The sequence below is a fragment of the Ursus americanus genome, chromosome 5 (assembly GCF_024610735.1).
Source record: "Ursus americanus isolate L20-20 chromosome 5, mUrsAme1.1.p, whole genome shotgun sequence".
Lineage (NCBI taxonomy): Eukaryota > Metazoa > Chordata > Mammalia > Carnivora > Ursidae > Ursus > Ursus americanus.
The window spans coordinates 34,209,967-34,228,383 of NC_142131.1; the positions used below are offsets into that span (position 1 = coordinate 34,209,967).

Sequence of the window (18,417 nt, forward strand, 5' to 3'; positions counted from 1 at the left end):
ATAGTGTTCAATATCACTCAGCATCAGGGAAATACAAATCAAAACCACAATGAGATACCACCTCACACCAGTCAGAATGGCTAAAATTAACAAGTCAGGAAACGACAGATGTTGGCGAGGATGCGAAGAAAGGGGAACCCTCTTACACTGTTGGTGGGAATGCAAGCTGTTGCAGCCACTCTGGAAACCAGTATGGAGGTTCCTCAAAAAGTTGAAAATAGAGCTATCCTATGACCCAGCAAGTGCACTACCAGGTATTTACCCAAAGATACAAATGTAGTGATCTGAAGGGGCACCTGCACCCCAATGTTTATAGCAGCAATGTCCACAATAGCCAAACTATGGAAAGAGCCTAGATGTCCATTGTCAGATTAATGGATAAAGAAAATGTGGTATATATATATATATATATATATATATATATATATATATATATACATACACACACACTGAAATATTATGCAGCCATCAAAAAATGAAATCTTGATATTTGCAATAACATGGATGGAACTAGAGGGTATTATGTTAAACGAAATAGTCAATAAGAGAAAGACAATTATCATATGCTCTCACTGATATGTGGAATTTGAGAAACAAGGCAGAGAATCAGAGGGGAAGAGAGGGAAAAAAATGAAACAAGAGGAAAGAAGAGAGGGAGACAAACCATAAGAGACTCTTAATCTTAGGAAACAAACTGAGGGCTGCTGGAGGGGAGGAGGGTGGGAGGGATGGGGGTGGCTGGGTGATGGACATTGGGGAGGGTATGTGTTGTGATGAGCACTGTGTGTTGTGTAAGACTGATGAACCACAGACCTGTACCCCTGAAACAAATAATACATTATATGTTAATAATAATTTTTTAAATAAATAAATTGCATTTCTAACCATTTCCCAGGTGATAACTGACACCACCCTGTGTAATATATACAGAAAAGTCCTCTGTAACTCTATCTTAGCAAAAACTAGAAACAACCTACATATCCATCAATAGAAGAATGGATTTCTGTAGAGTGTGTATAAGCCCATAATAGAATACTATACAAAATGACATGTTGTCTGATGAAACAATAGGGCTCAAACTATATCCATTTATGGAAATATAATGTTGATCTTTTTTAATAAAGCAATTCTAAGAAGATTATAGACAGCATAATGCTGTTTTTATAAAACTCAAAAACGAACAATATATTATTATGACATAATTAATAAAATCATTCTTATTTTAAAAGCAAGGAAATGAAAAACAAAATTTGGGATAGTGGTTACCTCAGGGGCTAAAGAGGAGGACTAAGAGTTAAAGGATATTCACAGGTGTTCATATTATTATGCCTTACAAATTAAATACCCGTCTATTAGATCATTTTCATGTATTGTATATAAAAAACATTATAAAGAAAATAAAAGATAAAAATTTAAATAACACTGTATAGCACATAATCCCCAAAATGTTAAAAATACATGTATTTATAGATGCAAGGGAAAAAAAAGTCTGGAAGAAAAAAATGTCAGAATGTTAATAATGGTTATTTCTGGGTTGTAGAGTTTGGGTAAGTTTTTTCTTTTTGTATAATTGTATGTTCTCTACAATAAATATGCAATGCTTTATAATTAAACAAGCTTGTTTCTTTTTATCTTCAACACATACGGGATTCAACTTGCTGTACTCAGTTATTCTCCAAACCCTCTGTTCATTTCTGTACCACCACAGAACAAACCTTAAGAAGGACCCATTTCTGTTCACTACAATAAATATCTCAGGTGCTTTTACATGTTCTTATTAATAATAGTAATGATAGCTGACATGGATTAAGCATCTACCATGTGTTTTTATCTTCTAAGTGTTAAGTAAATTATTTTGGTTAAGACTTATAAAAACTCAAGACCTAGGTGCCATTGGTTTTCTCATTTTACAAATGTATAAAAGGAGGAAAAGTGCTTACTTAAGTAGCTTGGATCAATTGCCCAGGTCCACATAGCTTAGAAGGTGGTTTTTCATCAATATCAGCAAAAAGGAAAGTCAAAGTTTGCATTTCATAACTAAGTTCTGTTTTAGGAACAATTTTTCTCAGAAATAACTTGGTGAGATTATTCTACATACCAACAAAAAGTGGGGAGAGGACTCATGGAAAGTGTATTAGATTTCCGGATCTAATAAATTTGAGAAAGCAATTGTAATTACTGCTGATGACTGAACTTCCTGGCCAAAATCACTATCTGTCTCAATGAGCAGAGCTTGGCTATTCTCAGTCTAATCAAGACAAGCAGAAACCTGGATGACATCAGCAGTGTCCAAGTCAAAAGAGCCCTCAGCCTCATCAGGCCTTGGGACTCCTGCTGCTGGGCTCACCTTCCAAAGAAAAAAAGCCTAAAATGCATTTGCCATGCTATCGAGTGCTAGAGAAAGTCTCGGGGACTATTTCCCTCACTCCCCACTTCAAAGGTATTTCATCTTTCATGCTGTGATAATCAATCCTCATACTTGCCAAAGACAATGGAAAATAGATACTATTGATTTCTCTTGACAACGTCATGCTGGGACACAGAAACTCTATCAGTTCACAGACATTGTTTTTAACCAAAAGTATCCTGAGTCATCACCAAACAGCTTATTTAATTTTATTCTAATAAAATCCCCAAATACATCACCTCCTCTACCAAACCCGCTATGAAGGCCTCTTGGGAGCTTTCTATTTCTGTCTTCTTTCCTCTGCTTTCACCTTCCTCATCCCTCAATGATAACTTAGAATCTTTAAAAGCCCCAACTTCTGTCCTAAATAGACAAAAATGTCTATTCAGTTTCATTTTAAGAAAAGTAAGCACCTTCTTGGAAAGCCCAAGACCTTAAATCCATATGGCAGCAAAGGCAGGTATATCTGTAGACGCAACACCAGGCAGCCCAAACTTGGGTCTGACCAGGCCCAGAGTGACCATGGAAGCTGACAGCTTGGGCCAGCTGCCAGGAAGGACACAGCCACACCTCAGTCCAGCAGCTGAAGAGAGAGAATAGTCTAGGCAGAGAAAACAACACCCAATGGGTCCAATGTTATCACAAGGATCCTTAAAAGTGGAATACGAGAGGCGCCTGGGTGATGCAGTCAGTTGAACAATCAACTCTTGGTTTCAGCTCAGGTCATGATCTCAGGGTCCTGGGATCCAGCCCCACATCAGGCTCTCTGCTGAGCGGAGAGACTGCTTCTCCCTCTGCCTCCACATGCTGCTCACCTTGCTGTGCTCTCTCTATATATATCAAATAAATAAAATCTTTTTTAAAAAATAATATAAAAAAATTTTTTTAAGTGGAAGACGAAATTGGAAGAGGAAACAAAAGAGATGGCAGCATGATATTGGCCTTACAGATGGAGGAAAGGAGCTATAAGCCAAGGAAAGTGAGCAGGCTCTTGAAGCTAGAAAAGGTAACAAAATGGGTTTTCTGAATGGATCATTAGACTCTTCCTACAAACAGCAACCACACTCTCTTATGAGTCATGTACACAGCCCCTTATAACAAACATTTCCCACAACCCCATTTTCTATTCTTTTCTTTGTTTCTCTGTTTCTCCAAATAAAGCAGAACAGAAAGGTCTTGGTCTAGCTGTTGGTACATGCTAAGCCCATCCCTCAGGGACCAAGAGAAGCACAATATATCCTTGGCCATGTGCTTAACTCCAAAGTGCTATGTTTACTCAACTACCTTATTTCTCTGACTTTGAAGAACCATTTGAAAGTATTCTCCCTTACAACAAATCAATCGCATTTCTATTATGTTCTGGACATTGTGCCTATCTCTGGGCATCCAATGATGAGCAAAGTAGACATTATTCTTGTCCTTGGGAAGCTATTGAAAGAAACAGTAAATTATCACATTAAAAAAATTAAACACTTACACATTTTTAAGTACTTAACACACATTAACATTTTAATTTCCCAACAATCCTGGAGGTTGTTATTATGTTCTATTTAAAGATGAGAAAAATGAAGTTCACAGGGCTAACCATCTTGGCCAACATAATCCATCTAAGCAGAAAGGCAGCTAGGATTCAAACCCAGGCCATCAGTATCCAGATTTTGTGTTCTCAGCCTTTTCAAAGTATTACCTCTTCACGATTCTAAGAATACAAACAATCCTTGTTCTATCCATTTTTCTTTTACAGTAAGATCCATTTTATCTAGAGTAATAGACCAGAAATAAGATTACTAAAGAGCAGGACAAAGAAAAAAAATAAATAACCAGGATCAAATGCTTGACAGCAAACCGAGAAGCCCAGTCTCGTTTCAGAAGAATCTGTTGTACCAGAAATGAATACCAGTGTTGGACCCCAGTAATCAGACATCAAAACTCTGTACCATTTACAATGGCCCTGCCCCAGAGAAGTGTGAATCTTTCGTAGGTTACAGCGCTGGATACATCTGCTCTGGCCCCAAAAAGGATCCCCGACCAGATTTCATGTATATGTTCTCTCCTGCTGCAAGAGCCTGAATCTCCACTACACACCTGACTCACAAGGAAATGCAAATGCATTTACAGTATGAGATCAGTAAGAAACCTGCCCTCAGCCAAAGACCATTTCCTCTCCTCTCAAAACTCAAATATGACCAGCACTATGGCGGGCAGTGCCCAAGAGTATCAGCTGCAGGTGAGGTCTTAAGTATCACTGCGAGGGGGCTCTTCCAGTGCAGAGGCACTGCTCTGTGGGGGACTTTTCCCCTGAGAACATGCTCAGCTCAGTCTGCAGAATACACCAGTGTAGGTCTCAGAAGGAAAGTAATAGAAAAAAGTGTATGAGACCCCTAAATTCTCCAGCATCTGCCTGCCAAAGCCCAAGAGACCTCCTACTAGTTCCCTGTAAAAGAAATGAATATAGAAGATAAAGCTAAAACAGGATTACCAGATAGAGCTTTGTTCCCAACATTCTCTGAGGAACCCTGGATGGGCAGACTGTGCATATTTCAGAGGGTCTTGCTTTGGCTGATCTAGATTGACCTAAGCAGCCAGAGTGAAAAACCTTTTTAGTGGCTTCCTTGTTCCATTGCCTTTAGGTCCATATGCTCTCTTAGTCTTAGAGATCTCGTCAGGGATGAGAAGAGACAAGGAAAGATAAACCTGCAGAAAAACACACCCCAAAGGGGAGTCTTTCCCCTAAGGTCCTCAGTATTGGTGTAAAGCTACCTACACTAAAGTCTTCCTAAAGCAGAAAGAAAGAGGAAACCTCTTAAGAGACAGAAGGCTCCAACCTTCTGCATTAAGAAAGGGAGCATTCCAAAGGAGACAGTTCCAGCTGGAACACACACACGGGACAGCCTCGTGGGCAAAGTTCAGGAAGGAAAAAACAACAACAACAACAAAGACTTGAACAACCAACAGAAGTGGTAACCTTCTTCCCATTTTCTCCTTTACTCAATTTTTGTGAAAAATAGTAATGAAGTTAGAAACAATAAATCTTTTAAAAAGAAAGAAAACTTCAGCACCCAGGACAGTGCTCATGCAACAGTTTGCTGGTTGAATGCCTGCTCCCTTCTCCCCACACAAGAAAAACTGCCAGGCTTCCAGAACAGATTCAGGACCCTATACCTATACCCAAACAGCTAGTAGAACTTTTGGTGCAGTTAGCATTAAACACCCTCTTTGTTTTAATAGGAGGCACCCTACCTAAGGGTCTACTTCCAGACGCCTAACTGATGCTTTTTGCTAAGGGGACAGGAATGATCTGTCAGTTGCTCAGATGCAATAAGGAAGTTCCTCCGTTATTTCCCACAATGTCTGGAAACAAATCCTATAGATACCAGTCACAAACACACCTAGCCTAGGAAATTATGCAGACTTTCCTTTATTCTTTGTCATGGTAGCCTTTATTGAATACTTCTTGTGTTCAGGTGCTGTTAATATATTTTGACTCATTTAATCCTCCTTGGGTCAACGAGACAGATCAAATGGGAAAAAAACTGCCTTCCTAGTTATCAAGAGTCATGATCTGAACAGGTAATCCACGACTATATGAGACAATCTCATTTTAGAAGATTATGTCCAGTTCTTGGTGCCACATTTTAAGAAAGTCTCCACCTGTACTAAGAACACATCTCAGTAAAAGTGACCCCATATCCGAGCTGAAAGAACAGACAGGCTAAATCAGATTCACATTAGCAGCACACTGACACTGATATTCAAACAGAATATTTACCTGCCTTAATTTTATCTGATTGTGCCTACTTCTACCTCCTCTATCTCTGCAAAAGAAGAGTTCGAAAACACTCAAGACAAAACGCCCACCCCCGGTTTATTTATGAAATATGGTCTGTCTCCACTGAGACTGCAATGGAGGAGGAATTACTTTTCCCTTTTCCTGAGGGACATCATTAGCATAGTGATAATTAATGAAAGGCAGCAGCCAGTGTTTGGTAAATTATTAATGGTTTCAATCATCCAGAGAGCAGACAGGCCCTGTGTGCAGTTGTCCTTGGTGACAGCATGAGAGTGTTCTGGGGAAACAGGGACAATGGACAGAAAACAAGAGCCGTGTGTGTGTGTGTGTGTGTGTGTGTGTGTGTGTGTGTGTGTTTGCGCATCAGACTTTCTCATCCAAATGGAATGGGTTTTCATGCAGAAATATTCATAGATTAAAACTGAGAGCAAGTCCCTCTGGCACATGGTGAATATCATTATCAGAGAACAGAAATTAGGTCTGGTCCCAAGGAGCTGTTGAAAAGTTGAGGGGGAGAAGGTAGTGGGTCTTTTATAGCAACCAGAGAGTTTGGGGGTGAGAGGGTAAAACTGAGGACTCAGGAGATAAATGACAAAGCGTAATTGGAGAGTGTATGCCAAAATAGGTTATTGGAGCCCAAGTGGAAACAAATATCAGAAGCTAAGATACACAGACAAAAGGAAACATACACAACCTGAAAAAAATAAGAGTGATGATGCTCTTCACAAATTTCCAGGGAAGGGAGATTCAAAGCCACTGTAGGAATCTTTCTCTTTCCTTAAGTTTACTTGTATGGGTCCCACTTAAACAGAGACTCTTGTTACCTAAGATCATAAGCTCCTTGAGCATGGCATTTTTGACTGTTTTCTTCTCCAATGTATACCTAGAGCCTAGCACAGTGCCAGACATAGAGCAAGTACTCAAAACTATTTGTTGAGTAATGAATAAAGGGATGAATAAGTGGATACAGCTATCTTACCATTCTAGATGTTGGATAGAAAAAAAAAAAAGAAAAGAAGTATTGAGGCCATTTCTTTCATCTTGGGTCTCTGCGCCTTTCACAGAACTTCCAACAACACTATGTTGGGGCTGAGCATCTGGGGGTTCGTAACCTCAGTGGTCCATAGGAGCCACTGTGAGGAGGCCCAGGGAAGAATTTGCCATTTTCAGTGAAAACAAGTGGCAGTTACTAAGGATAATGACTGTGTGCTTTGGACCTGATTTGCTGTACATTTTTTTACAGTAAGACACCAACTGCTTGAGAAATAAAGATGTTTTAATTAATCCATTGAATAGATGTGAAAAGAAACATTGTAAGAGGTACAATCTCTTTGAAAACTGGATCCAACTCTCGGATTCAGCATACTCAATATGTTTGTAAATAAACTATGGCATAGAAAAAAAGAAGTACTGATAAGCATTTTTCAAAAAAAAAACCCATCAATTATTACTTTGGGTGAAAAAAGCTTACTGAACAATTCATTGGAGATCAGAAAGAGAGTAGAAAAACATACTTTGGATTTATAAATGTGAACTTGGTTGGTGGTCACGATAAAAAGTAGTTTTAATAGAGAGTTAGAAATATAAGTCAGGGGGCACCTGGGTGGCTCAGTCATTGAGCGTCAGCTTTCAGCTCAGGTCATGATCCCCGGGCTCTGGGATCGAGCCCCACATCAGGCTCAGTGTTCTCCCTCTCCCACTCCCCCTACTTGTGTTCCCTTTCCTGCTGTCTCTCTCTCTCTGTCAAATAAATAAATAAAATCATTTAAAAAAAAAAGAATATAAGTCAAGCTGGAAAAGCCTGGGTGGCTCAACTGGTTAAGCGTCTGTCTTCAGCTCAGTTCATGATCCCAGGGTGCTGGGATCCAGGCAACATCAGGCCCCCTGCTCAGCAGGAAGCCTGCTTCTCCCTCTTCCTCTCCCTCTGTGTGTTTGTTTGTTCTCTCTCTCTCTCTCTCTCAAATAAATAATATATTTTTTCAATAAAAGAATGAATGGGGACATATACTTTCAGGATAACTGGTGCCTTAAGTTCATACCATGAAGTAATCCCACAAGGACAGAGAAAATATGAAAAGAAAAAACTTAAACAATATAGCCAGCCTCAAAAAGGAAGCTAAATGTCCCAACGGATCAAAATGCAATGTCATGAACAGACCGAAGCTGAGAAGTTGCTCAACTCATGGTTCCAAAGCTGGCAGTAGCGGCTACAAGTTTGGCTCCTATGCAGTAGAAGGACTAACACTGCTCCAAAACAGGGGTTGAAGTGGAGCTCTTCTAATCATGAAAATGAGCTAAATTTGTTTTAGTTGCTGCAGATGACTGCCTGGGTCTATAGCTTATAGAAAGTCACAAGCCGAGGGAAGGAGGACAGCTCTATGGCCTTGGAAACAGCAACTACACACACCACTGGCTGAATCACTGAGTCATTGCTTGGAAAGAGCTAGAGGGAAAGTCGCCCGACCATCTGACTCTCTCTGAGCACCACGGGCCAGGAGACCCAAACCAACACTGCAAAGCCAGGTTCTGGACTGGAAGCCCAAGGCACTTGAGAGAAGCAACACAAAACATTACTCAAGTACTATTCTGATTTTTAATTTAGCCTTTAATTAATTAAAATTACAAATTCATAAACTTAGCCCTTCTTTGTCCTATTCTTAGATCTTTTTATACCCTTCCTATCTAGATTTTAAGTAAGCCCAAGTGGAGGTGCCTGAGTGGTACAGTCAGTTAAGCATCCAACTCTTGGTTTTAGCCCAGATGGTGATCTCAGGGTCATGAGACTCAGTGCAGAGTTTGCATGAGATTCTGAGATTCTCTCTCCCTCTGCCCCTCCCACTTGTGCATGCTCTCTCTCTCAAATAAATAATCTTTAATTAATTAATTAAGTCCAACTGGAATCTTTCATGTCTCATCTTTCTCCAGTCATAGTTCTGAAGTCATTAAAAATCATTAAAGAAACTGAGTTAGTAATAAAGATTTCCCACTGACAAAAAAAGTCAACCAGACCTCCACAGATAATCCTTCTTTACAAACTGTTTCAAAGGACCAGGAAAGTAGAGGGGAAACAAATTCTTTAATGTATTTTTTGAGGCTATTTAGCCTACTACCAAAATCAGATGACAAGATAAGAAAATAAATTGACAAACCAATCTTTCTTAGAAATACAAACATAAAAGTCTTGGTTTGTATATTACCAAATCAAAGCTAAAATGTATTATAAAATATGTTATAACCAAGTAGAGTTTATCCCATAAAGGGGAAAACACCATTAGAAATCTGTCAGTAAATTCACCATGTCAAGCAGACAAGGTGAACGACCAAGCAGCACAAACAGTATTTGGGGAGCAACTTGTAGCGGGAACAAGAGCAGGAGCAGGTAGGTGGTTTTTCCACTGCATGCCCAGCGTAGAGAAGGATCAGATGTTAGGGCCTTGGGCTGTGGAAGTATCAGCCAGCCACACATCTGGTTCAGAGGCTGTGGATATAGGAAATGGAGGAAGTTTGGACTCCAGCCCTGACCTTCCACTTCAGCACTCGACCAAGACTGACGGCTCAACCACTAGCAGGTATCCGTGGAGCTCTGCAGGAGGGTGACTACTTCTCTAGGATGTGGATTAAGTCAGATTACTAATAGATTCAGTAAGAAAAATGGAATTATATCTATAAATGCAGAAAAAGGTTCTACAAAATTCAATACTCGTTTATGTTTGCAAAACAAAAGCTTATCAAACTAGGAATAGGAGGAAAATTCCTCAACTCTTCTAAGAAAGAGCTTGTATTTTAAAAATTTACCAAACAAAATAATTTCCTATGAAACTTCAGGAGCGTTGTCAATGAAGTCAAGAGTATGAAAGTCTGTCATCCCCCCTATACGACTGACATACTGACAGACCTGGTCAATGCAATAAAATTTGTAAAAGTGTAAGAATTAGAAAGGAAGAGAAAGCTATCCTTGTTTTCAGATAACATGATTGCCTACATGGAAAATCCAAAACAATGTATTAGAATATTTAGAACAAATAGGAAAACTCAGGAACATTACAGAATATCATCCATATATAAACATGATATATAGCATTCCTATATATCAATAAACCAATTATAAAATATGATAGAATTAAAAAGCATACATATTAGGGGCGCCTGGGTGGCACAGCGGTTAAGCGTCTGCTTTCGGCTCAGGGCGTGATCCTGGCGTTATGGGATCGAGCCCCACATCAGGCTCCTCCACTGTGAGCCTGCTTCTTCCTCTCCCACTCCCCCTGCTTGTGTTCCCTCTCTCGCTGGCTGTCTCTATCTCTCTATCTCAGTAAATATTATCTATATTTATAAATAAATAAATAATCTTTAAAAAAAAAGCATACATATTAGCAACAAAAAATTAGAATTCAAATAATAAATCTAAAGTTTAAAAAAGTCTAAAACCTAATAAATCCAAAACTGATATGAAGAAAATCATTAAGGTTATTGAAGGACATTTTGAAAGATCTAAGTAAGTGGAGAGACCATGTTAATGAATCAAAAGATGAAATAAGGTCAACATTTCAGGTCTTTCCATTATTAATTTGTAAGTTCAATGCAATTTTGTAAAATTTTACAAGCTGATGCTAAAATTCATGTGTAGCAGTAAAGCACCAAGAATAAAAGTATTTTGAAGAAGTGTGTAGAGGTGAGGAAAAGAGGACTGTTCTATGAGATGAGCCACCCAGGAATTGGTCTGAAGCTTGCAGCTGGCCTCACTGCTTTGGAAGCTGGCCAGGTACTTCCTGCAGGCCATACACCACCTCACGGAACATCACCTCCGACAAGGTCACTCGGAGACCCTAATAAGCTGAGTTAGAACAAAGCCACTTGATAATTTTGCATAAATATAGACAAAATAGGTCCCTATAAAACTCACAACATGCCAAGCATGCCCGTCTCTCACTAAAACAAGGGACTGCTACTTCTTTAGCAAGTACAATTTTGTCCTCACTCTAGTGTGTTCTCCCTATAGATAATATTTACTGAGATATCAAACATGGAATTGTCCCCACTTCCTGAAGACACCCAGACCAGGGTTATTCCGCTCCTGCTGAGGCCCTCCCCAGAATCATTCAACAAAAGCCCACATCCTACAATAAGTTTGTTTTTTCACAGTCTTACTGAGATGTCACACGGTTCCCTAACCTAAACTGAAACTAGTAATAAATCTAACTTGTTCAACTACAGGTGTGTTCCTGGAGGTACTGGCTGGGGGATGCTGGCAGAGACAGCAAGGTTTAAGTACTCTAAAAACAGTATGTGGTTGTAGTGACCAAATAAACTAATAAGTCAATGGAACAGGTTAGAGAGTTTAGAAACAGATAAAAAAAAAAAAAACCAACCCTTTAAATTGACCGAGGTGGTAATACACATCAGCGGTAAAAAGCAGAATCTTCAAAAAGTACTGATGAAACTATGATTTTCCCATACAAAAAATATGAAATCTCATATCACCACACACAAAAACAAATTTCAGATGGATTAATAATCTTTAAGTACAAAATTCCAAATATTAAAGAAAATTACAGCAGAACGTCTTTATGATTTGAACAAGGATTATGTCTTAAACTTGGCACAAACATGAAAGGAAAAGATTTGGCTACATTAAGATTTATAACTCTGCACAGCAAATGATACTAGGGTAAAAAGATACGCCACAGATTAGAAAGAGCTATTTGCAACACTATACAGACAATAAGGACACCGTATTCAAGATATATATGAGGAACTTCTACAAATTGATTAGAAAAAGACATATAACCCAACTGAAAAATAGGCACAGTACATGAAGAGACAATTCACAAAAGAGAAGATATAAATAAATACAAAAATATGCCCGCCCTGAGTAGTCAAAGGAATGAATGCAAATTAAAACAATGAGATACCATTGACAAAAATGGTATCAGATTGCCCAAAATTTTTTTTTACGTTTTTTTTTTTATTTAAGTAATCTCTACACTCAGCGTGAGGCTCGAACTTACAACCCCGAGATCAAGTGTCACGTGCTCATCTGACCGAGCCAGCCGGGTGCACCAGGCTGGCAAAAATTTTGAAGATAACCATTCCAAGCATAGGTGAGGCTGTGGAACACACCACTGGTAGGAGCATACACGCGTACAGCCATTTTAGAGAGCAATCTGGCATTATCTAGTAAAGCTGAAAATAAGCGTATTGTACAACCAACAGTTCCACTACTAGACCCTAGGTAAACCTATACAAAGCAAGATGGAGAGACAAAGAAACATGTGTGGGTAAGGAAGTAAGAGAGAGACTGAGAGGGGAAATGACTCCTACTGGCCCTGGGTATCCGCTTTCTTACTGCACGCCTATATTTCCTGTCCTCTGATCACCTTACAATAAATTCCCCCTTTAGACATAAAATTCATTAGAATTGGCTTATATATTGTTTGTCACCAAATGCATCTAGATAACTTGAGTCAAAAGGAAATCAAATTTTAAAATAGAGTAAAAGGAGATTGAAAGATAAATAAAACATAATCAAGGAGGGTTTACTTCCACCCTAAACACTTGTCAAGGCAGTCTCCCAAAGGAAGACAGCTTGTCCTAAAAGGGAATCTGTTGGATAAAATGTCCTACAACTTACCAAATATAGATTGATTGCTTCACTGAATTTTCACTTGGTCACTGTAGGAATGGGCAAGTCACTTTACCATTAAGTCTTCCATTTCTTCATTTATAAAGGGAGATTTAATTAAATGACCTCAAAGTTTCCTTTCAATTCTGAAATTCTGTGACCAATCCCAAAATTAAGACCATGTATAAAGTAGGTCTGTAAACTATACAGTGAAAATCACAACAAACTCCTAATAAACCCACAAAACCCAACGGCTCTGGAACCTTAAGGTTGACAATTATAAATCATGAGAGACAATGAATGGAATATATAAAGTAAAAGCTCAGCTGAGACACGGGAGCTCAATTCCTCAGAAGCGTGGCTTTAAGGCTTTAGAGCCTTTAAAGCATTGCTAGTATAAAGTTCTCAAGTTAAGGGGCGCCTGGGTGGCTCGGTGGGTTAAGCACTGGACTGTTGATTTCGGCTCAGGTCATGATCTGAGAGTCGTGAGATGGAGCCCCGCCTCAAGTTCTGCACTCAGTAGGTAATCTGCTTGGGATTCTCCCTTCCTCTCCCTCTGCCCCTCCCCTGGCTCATACTCTCTAAAAAATAAAAATAAATTTAAAAAAATAAAGTTCCCAAGCTAAAAATGTTCTCCAGGGACACCTGGTTGGCTCAGTTGGTTAACTGTCTGCCTTCGGCTCAGGTCATGATCCCGGGGTCCTGGGATTGAGCCCTGCATCGGGCTCCCTGCTCAGCGGGGAGCCTGCTTCTCCCTCTCCCTCTGTGGCTTCCCCTGCTTGTGCTCTCTGTCAAATAAATAAATAAATAAATAAATAAATAAATAAATAAATAAATAAATAAATACATAAATAAAATATTAAATAAGTAAATAAAGTTCTCCAGTTATATGTTTAGAGGTTTTCAGTCTTTATGAAGCCTGCATGTGTGTGCCTCCTTAGAAAGCCCCAGCTGGGTCCTAGCCACCAATAAAAATTGGGAAATGAGAATACAAAAGGAAGCAAATTATACTGAAGCAACTAATGTATATAAGTTATATACACGTAATTTATAATATGTAATTATATTTATATTTTATAATTATATAGAATAAATGTGTTTAAAATAAAACACATTTTAATACACAGTTTTTAAATTATATATAATGTATAGTATACATTATATATACATCATACATTATATTCAATTATATATACTATACATGACATATTTACATATGTAAATTAAATATAGTTACATAAGGATAGGTAAGTATATAAATTTATATATTTATTTGACATCAGTATACATTTATAATTTAAATAGAACTGTAATTTATATATATAATATGTATGTATATAATTTTAAAGCAATTTATCTTCAAATTCCAAGTGCTTAGGGCTCATCACAAGATTGTTTAGCATTTAAGATATCTAAACTTAAAAATATTGAGGTGATTTTAGGTTTATTCCTTCTTGTTAAGGCCTGCAGTTCAAGTAAAGCCAAAATCAGTTTGGGCTGGAGCATATTTGCTTTATTTCCCAGTTGCTCAAACACAGAATATTAGACATGACCAAATAATGTAGAATGAAGCCTTGAAATATTTGAACTGGAAAGGGACTCTTCCATGTGTGCACGTCTGAGGTCCTGCACGGTTCTGTGACCTGCTTAAGGTTACACAGCTGAGTGGCAGAACCATGACTGGAAACCAGGCTTCCTGCTTCCATTGCAGCACTGCTCTGTGCTTGCCTCCCCTTGCTGAAGCCACATCTGCACTGGAATCTAGAGCAATCTAGAGAAGCTCCAGGTCCCTCATATATTCAAACCTTCAGTCTCCCCCCTGCAATCATCCGTGCCTGTTCTCTCTCTCTGGCATATACCATCCTCCCAGCCTTTCAGACTCCTCATTTCATAAATCACCACGAGTCCAACAGTTTCCACACCTTTAGATTTTCTAGACCAGGCAAAATTCCCCCAAAGTTCTGACATCCTAAAACAGAAATGCCCAATTTTATTTTAATAGAAACATTAGGAAAACAACTGCCATCTATTTCCACTAAAATTTCATAAAAGTTATTTTAACACTTGAGAACAAGAGTTGCATGCTCCACTGACTAGCCAGCCGGGTGTTCCTCCTTGCACATTTTCATTCACACTATTTTCCACATCTTAAAGGATATTTCCCCAATTTCCACATTTTGAAATATTACACATTCTTAAAAGAATACTGAAATACCACTTTTGTCTACAGGCCTTGATAACTCACCTCTGTGCCCTCTAAATTCATCTTCCTCTCTGTCTAGTACCTAACATATCATGTCTTATGATGAATCTGTCGTATTATAGTAGAGGATAGGCTATCATCAGTTTCTATACTGTGTATATGTAATTATTAAATAGCTAATTTGCTTCACCTTCTTCTCAGATCAGTTTATAGCCTACTTTCCTTGGAAAACAGAAGCCATGAAATAAGTACCCCCAACTTCTGCCAGCACATGTATTAAAGCCCCCCTATATCTTTACATATCATGTACTCTCTGTCCTTCCCAAAGCTATCTTTTTCCTGGCTCTGAATCACATCCTCCCATTCCTGACAAGAGTTTCACTTCACCAATTACCTCCTCTTTCTTCTAAATGCTTAACCTCTTCCTTGTTGCTGATTCCTCTTCTCAGTAGTTCAGGGAACACCAGTTAGAAATATTTGCATAAACTATTCTTTGGCCAAAACAGTTGTGCTGATAGACCCTCTAGACTAGGGACCCTGAACAGAGCACATACATCTACAAAGGCAACGGAAACAAATTATAAACACACATTAGCCAGGCAAGAGAGAATTATATTTAGCCACCCAACCATCAGTGAAATAAAGACTGAAAGCTGATGCAGAACCACCACCCTCTTTACTCTCAGCCTTACTTTTCCCTTGAGATATTCCTGATCTATGAACATCTGCAAATTCCACCTGGTCAAGGTGAAAGTGTACACCCAAGGGGGCTCAAAGACTTATTTCCAGGGAAAGCCACTTGGACCTCTTCTTATCTGGTATTCATTTTTTTTTTAAGGTTTTATTTATTTATTTGACAGAGACAGCCAGCGAGAGAGGGAACACAAGCAGGGGGAATGGGAGAGGAAGAAGCAGGCTTCCAGCAGAGGAGCCTGATGTGGGGCTCGATCCCATAACGCCGGGATCACGCCCTGAGCCGAAGGCAGACACCCAATGACTGCGTTACCCAGGCGCCCCTGGTATTCATTTTCTAAGAGTCCACAGCCTCAATCATGTCAACATTAATTCATAGAATTTATTATGGCTTATAATTTTTGTTTCTTATTATCTAATCTCACCAAAAGACAAAAATCACTTGACTGTAAACTCAAAACAACGATTATGTCTATCTTGTTTATCATTATGTTCTCAATACTCAGCATGTGAAAGGCACTCAAACAAGTGTAGAATGAAAGGGACTATCCCAAAAACAAGCTCAGTATTGCAGTGGCTCTAGGATAGGAAGTTTCTCAAAACAATTTGAGGGTCTTATTCAAACTAACAATCCTAAATAGTCTCCCCTGTCAAAGAAAAACGAGAATTAGAAAGTCATTATAGCCATATAAGATTTTGTTCAAGATTACTGCAATAGAGGAAAAGAGACTTCAGGATAGAACAGGGCTCAGTTCCTAATATAGCATGGGCAAGTAAGAATTTATAGCCAAGAATTGGATGGGAAATTATTAATGGGAAACATCAGGGGTCAGGGAAATTCAAGATAAACCAACCTGACAGGATCTTTGCTAAAGACAGGTCAGAGTGCTCAGACATTACTTGGGAGATGGTGGAAGATGAGAAGGCTGTGGGACTCTTGATAAATTGATTTATCAGGATTCTTGCTAAAACTGGATTTTATAAGGGAGTGCATAGATAGGCCCAGAAGGAGGTTCAAGCCTGACTCAAGTCTGGTCAAGAAAGAATCTTTGTCAATAACCAGAATCTGATGTACCATTATTAGGTTTGGGAAGGGTGTGTGGGAACCTAGGTATGGGATGTGCCCCTCACAGGCCTCCAGATTCTAGCAAAGAGGGAGGGGTGAGACATCAGCAATTACTGTAGGAAGGGCAACTATGTGTAGTTGAGAAAAGTCCTCCAGTAACTTTCACATATCACCTCTAGACCTTGTGAGAACCGCTGCTCTAGCAACACCATTCCTATGCCTGTAACGTTCTTCAGATCTTTAGATGTAGATACTTGTCAACTCTCAGACCCCTGATCCTTCAGCCAATCTCAGAAGATCTCTGGGGCTCGTACATGGGTGATTGCACATGGATGACTTCTTTTCTTACTAAAATTTTTTAAACATTTAACATTCTCCTCCTCTACCACAGAGACCTTCAGTCATTAAACACAGTAAGGCATTCCAGTTGAAGAGGAGGTCTAATTCTGACAAAATGAGAAGTTTCTACCAAGCCACTCAGATTAAATGTTGCCATCGTTAGTATAGAATGTCATGACCACCATGAACTTAAAACTTGGATCCCTAGACCAAACTTTTGGAAAAAGCCTTTTTGTACCCAGCCCACAGATTCCTCATTACCAATTCCCCCTCAGTCCATATACTTTAGTCAAATGAAACAAGAAAGAATGGGGTGACATAGAAGTCAGGGTGACAGAGTTAAAGGGGTTTGGAGCAGAATTCTTATTCCTGTCTTTGAATCACAAAGTCCTGCAGCATCTCTTTCTTTTGGGGAAACATTCCAGGCTGCAATAGGAAGTACTTCTCAGTGTTATCCTTCAGGGTCCTGCCTGTGCAGTAATCAATGGTTAAAGCAATTTCCTGATCTTATTTATTTAGGACTGACATGAATGAAAACAGTTAAGGGACTCAAGAAGATGATCAGGATTTTAACTTAAATATTTTCTGGAAAAGTAGCAGATAATGAAACCATTAAAGAACTGCTGGCAGTTTTTCAGGATTAAAATGTAACACATTTCAATCACAACTAAAACTGTCAAAGAGGAATTCAAGTAGAAATGTGACCCCAAAAGATACATCGGCACCCTAGTGAGCTAATTTCTATTAAAGAAAGAAGTGCTTTCTGGGGAATTTGGGAGTCCAAACAACCTGTTCTATTGCCCAGAGTGATACGGAAGCAAAAGGCAAATAAAACTAGAGAGTCAGAGGGATTAGAGCTGAAATCAGGATTTTGGATTATATGACCTGACCAAGATGATTTCCATCATCTCTCTTGACCTCTGCTTCCTTCTCTGAAAAACTGTAATAGTATCTTTCTTGGAATTGAGGGAATGAGCCATGCTAATAGTAACAATGAGAAAACCACAAATAGCAATTATGTATGAGCATATTTTCTATCAGCATACTCTATCTCCCTAGGAAGCAGGGGAGGGACTTTCTTTTTTAATACTAATATTATGCAGGCGCCTCTTGAGTTTGCACTTGGAAACTGTAAGCACCTGTTTGTCTCATGATGCTGCTTCTCATATGTTATTTACTCTGGTTTAAGCCCTTAGGAATGTGACCTCGGGTAAACACTCAGAAACATTTAAAGGATACTAACCTTTACATTTAAGATTTTTAGATTTCTTGAGTTGAATTTACCACCTATCAATTC

The 18,417-nt window shown here is 38.9% G+C and overlaps 1 protein-coding gene and 1 pseudogene across 1 annotated transcript in view; one reads left to right on the forward strand and one right to left on the reverse strand.

Moving 5' to 3' along the window:
- Positions 1 to 18,417, reverse strand: part of LOC123800257 (uncharacterized) — a 265,278-nt gene that overhangs the window by 203,298 nt on the left and 43,563 nt on the right. The window lies entirely within an intron of this gene.
- Positions 7,278 to 7,466, forward strand: LOC148110071 (cytochrome c oxidase subunit 7C, mitochondrial pseudogene; annotated as a pseudogene).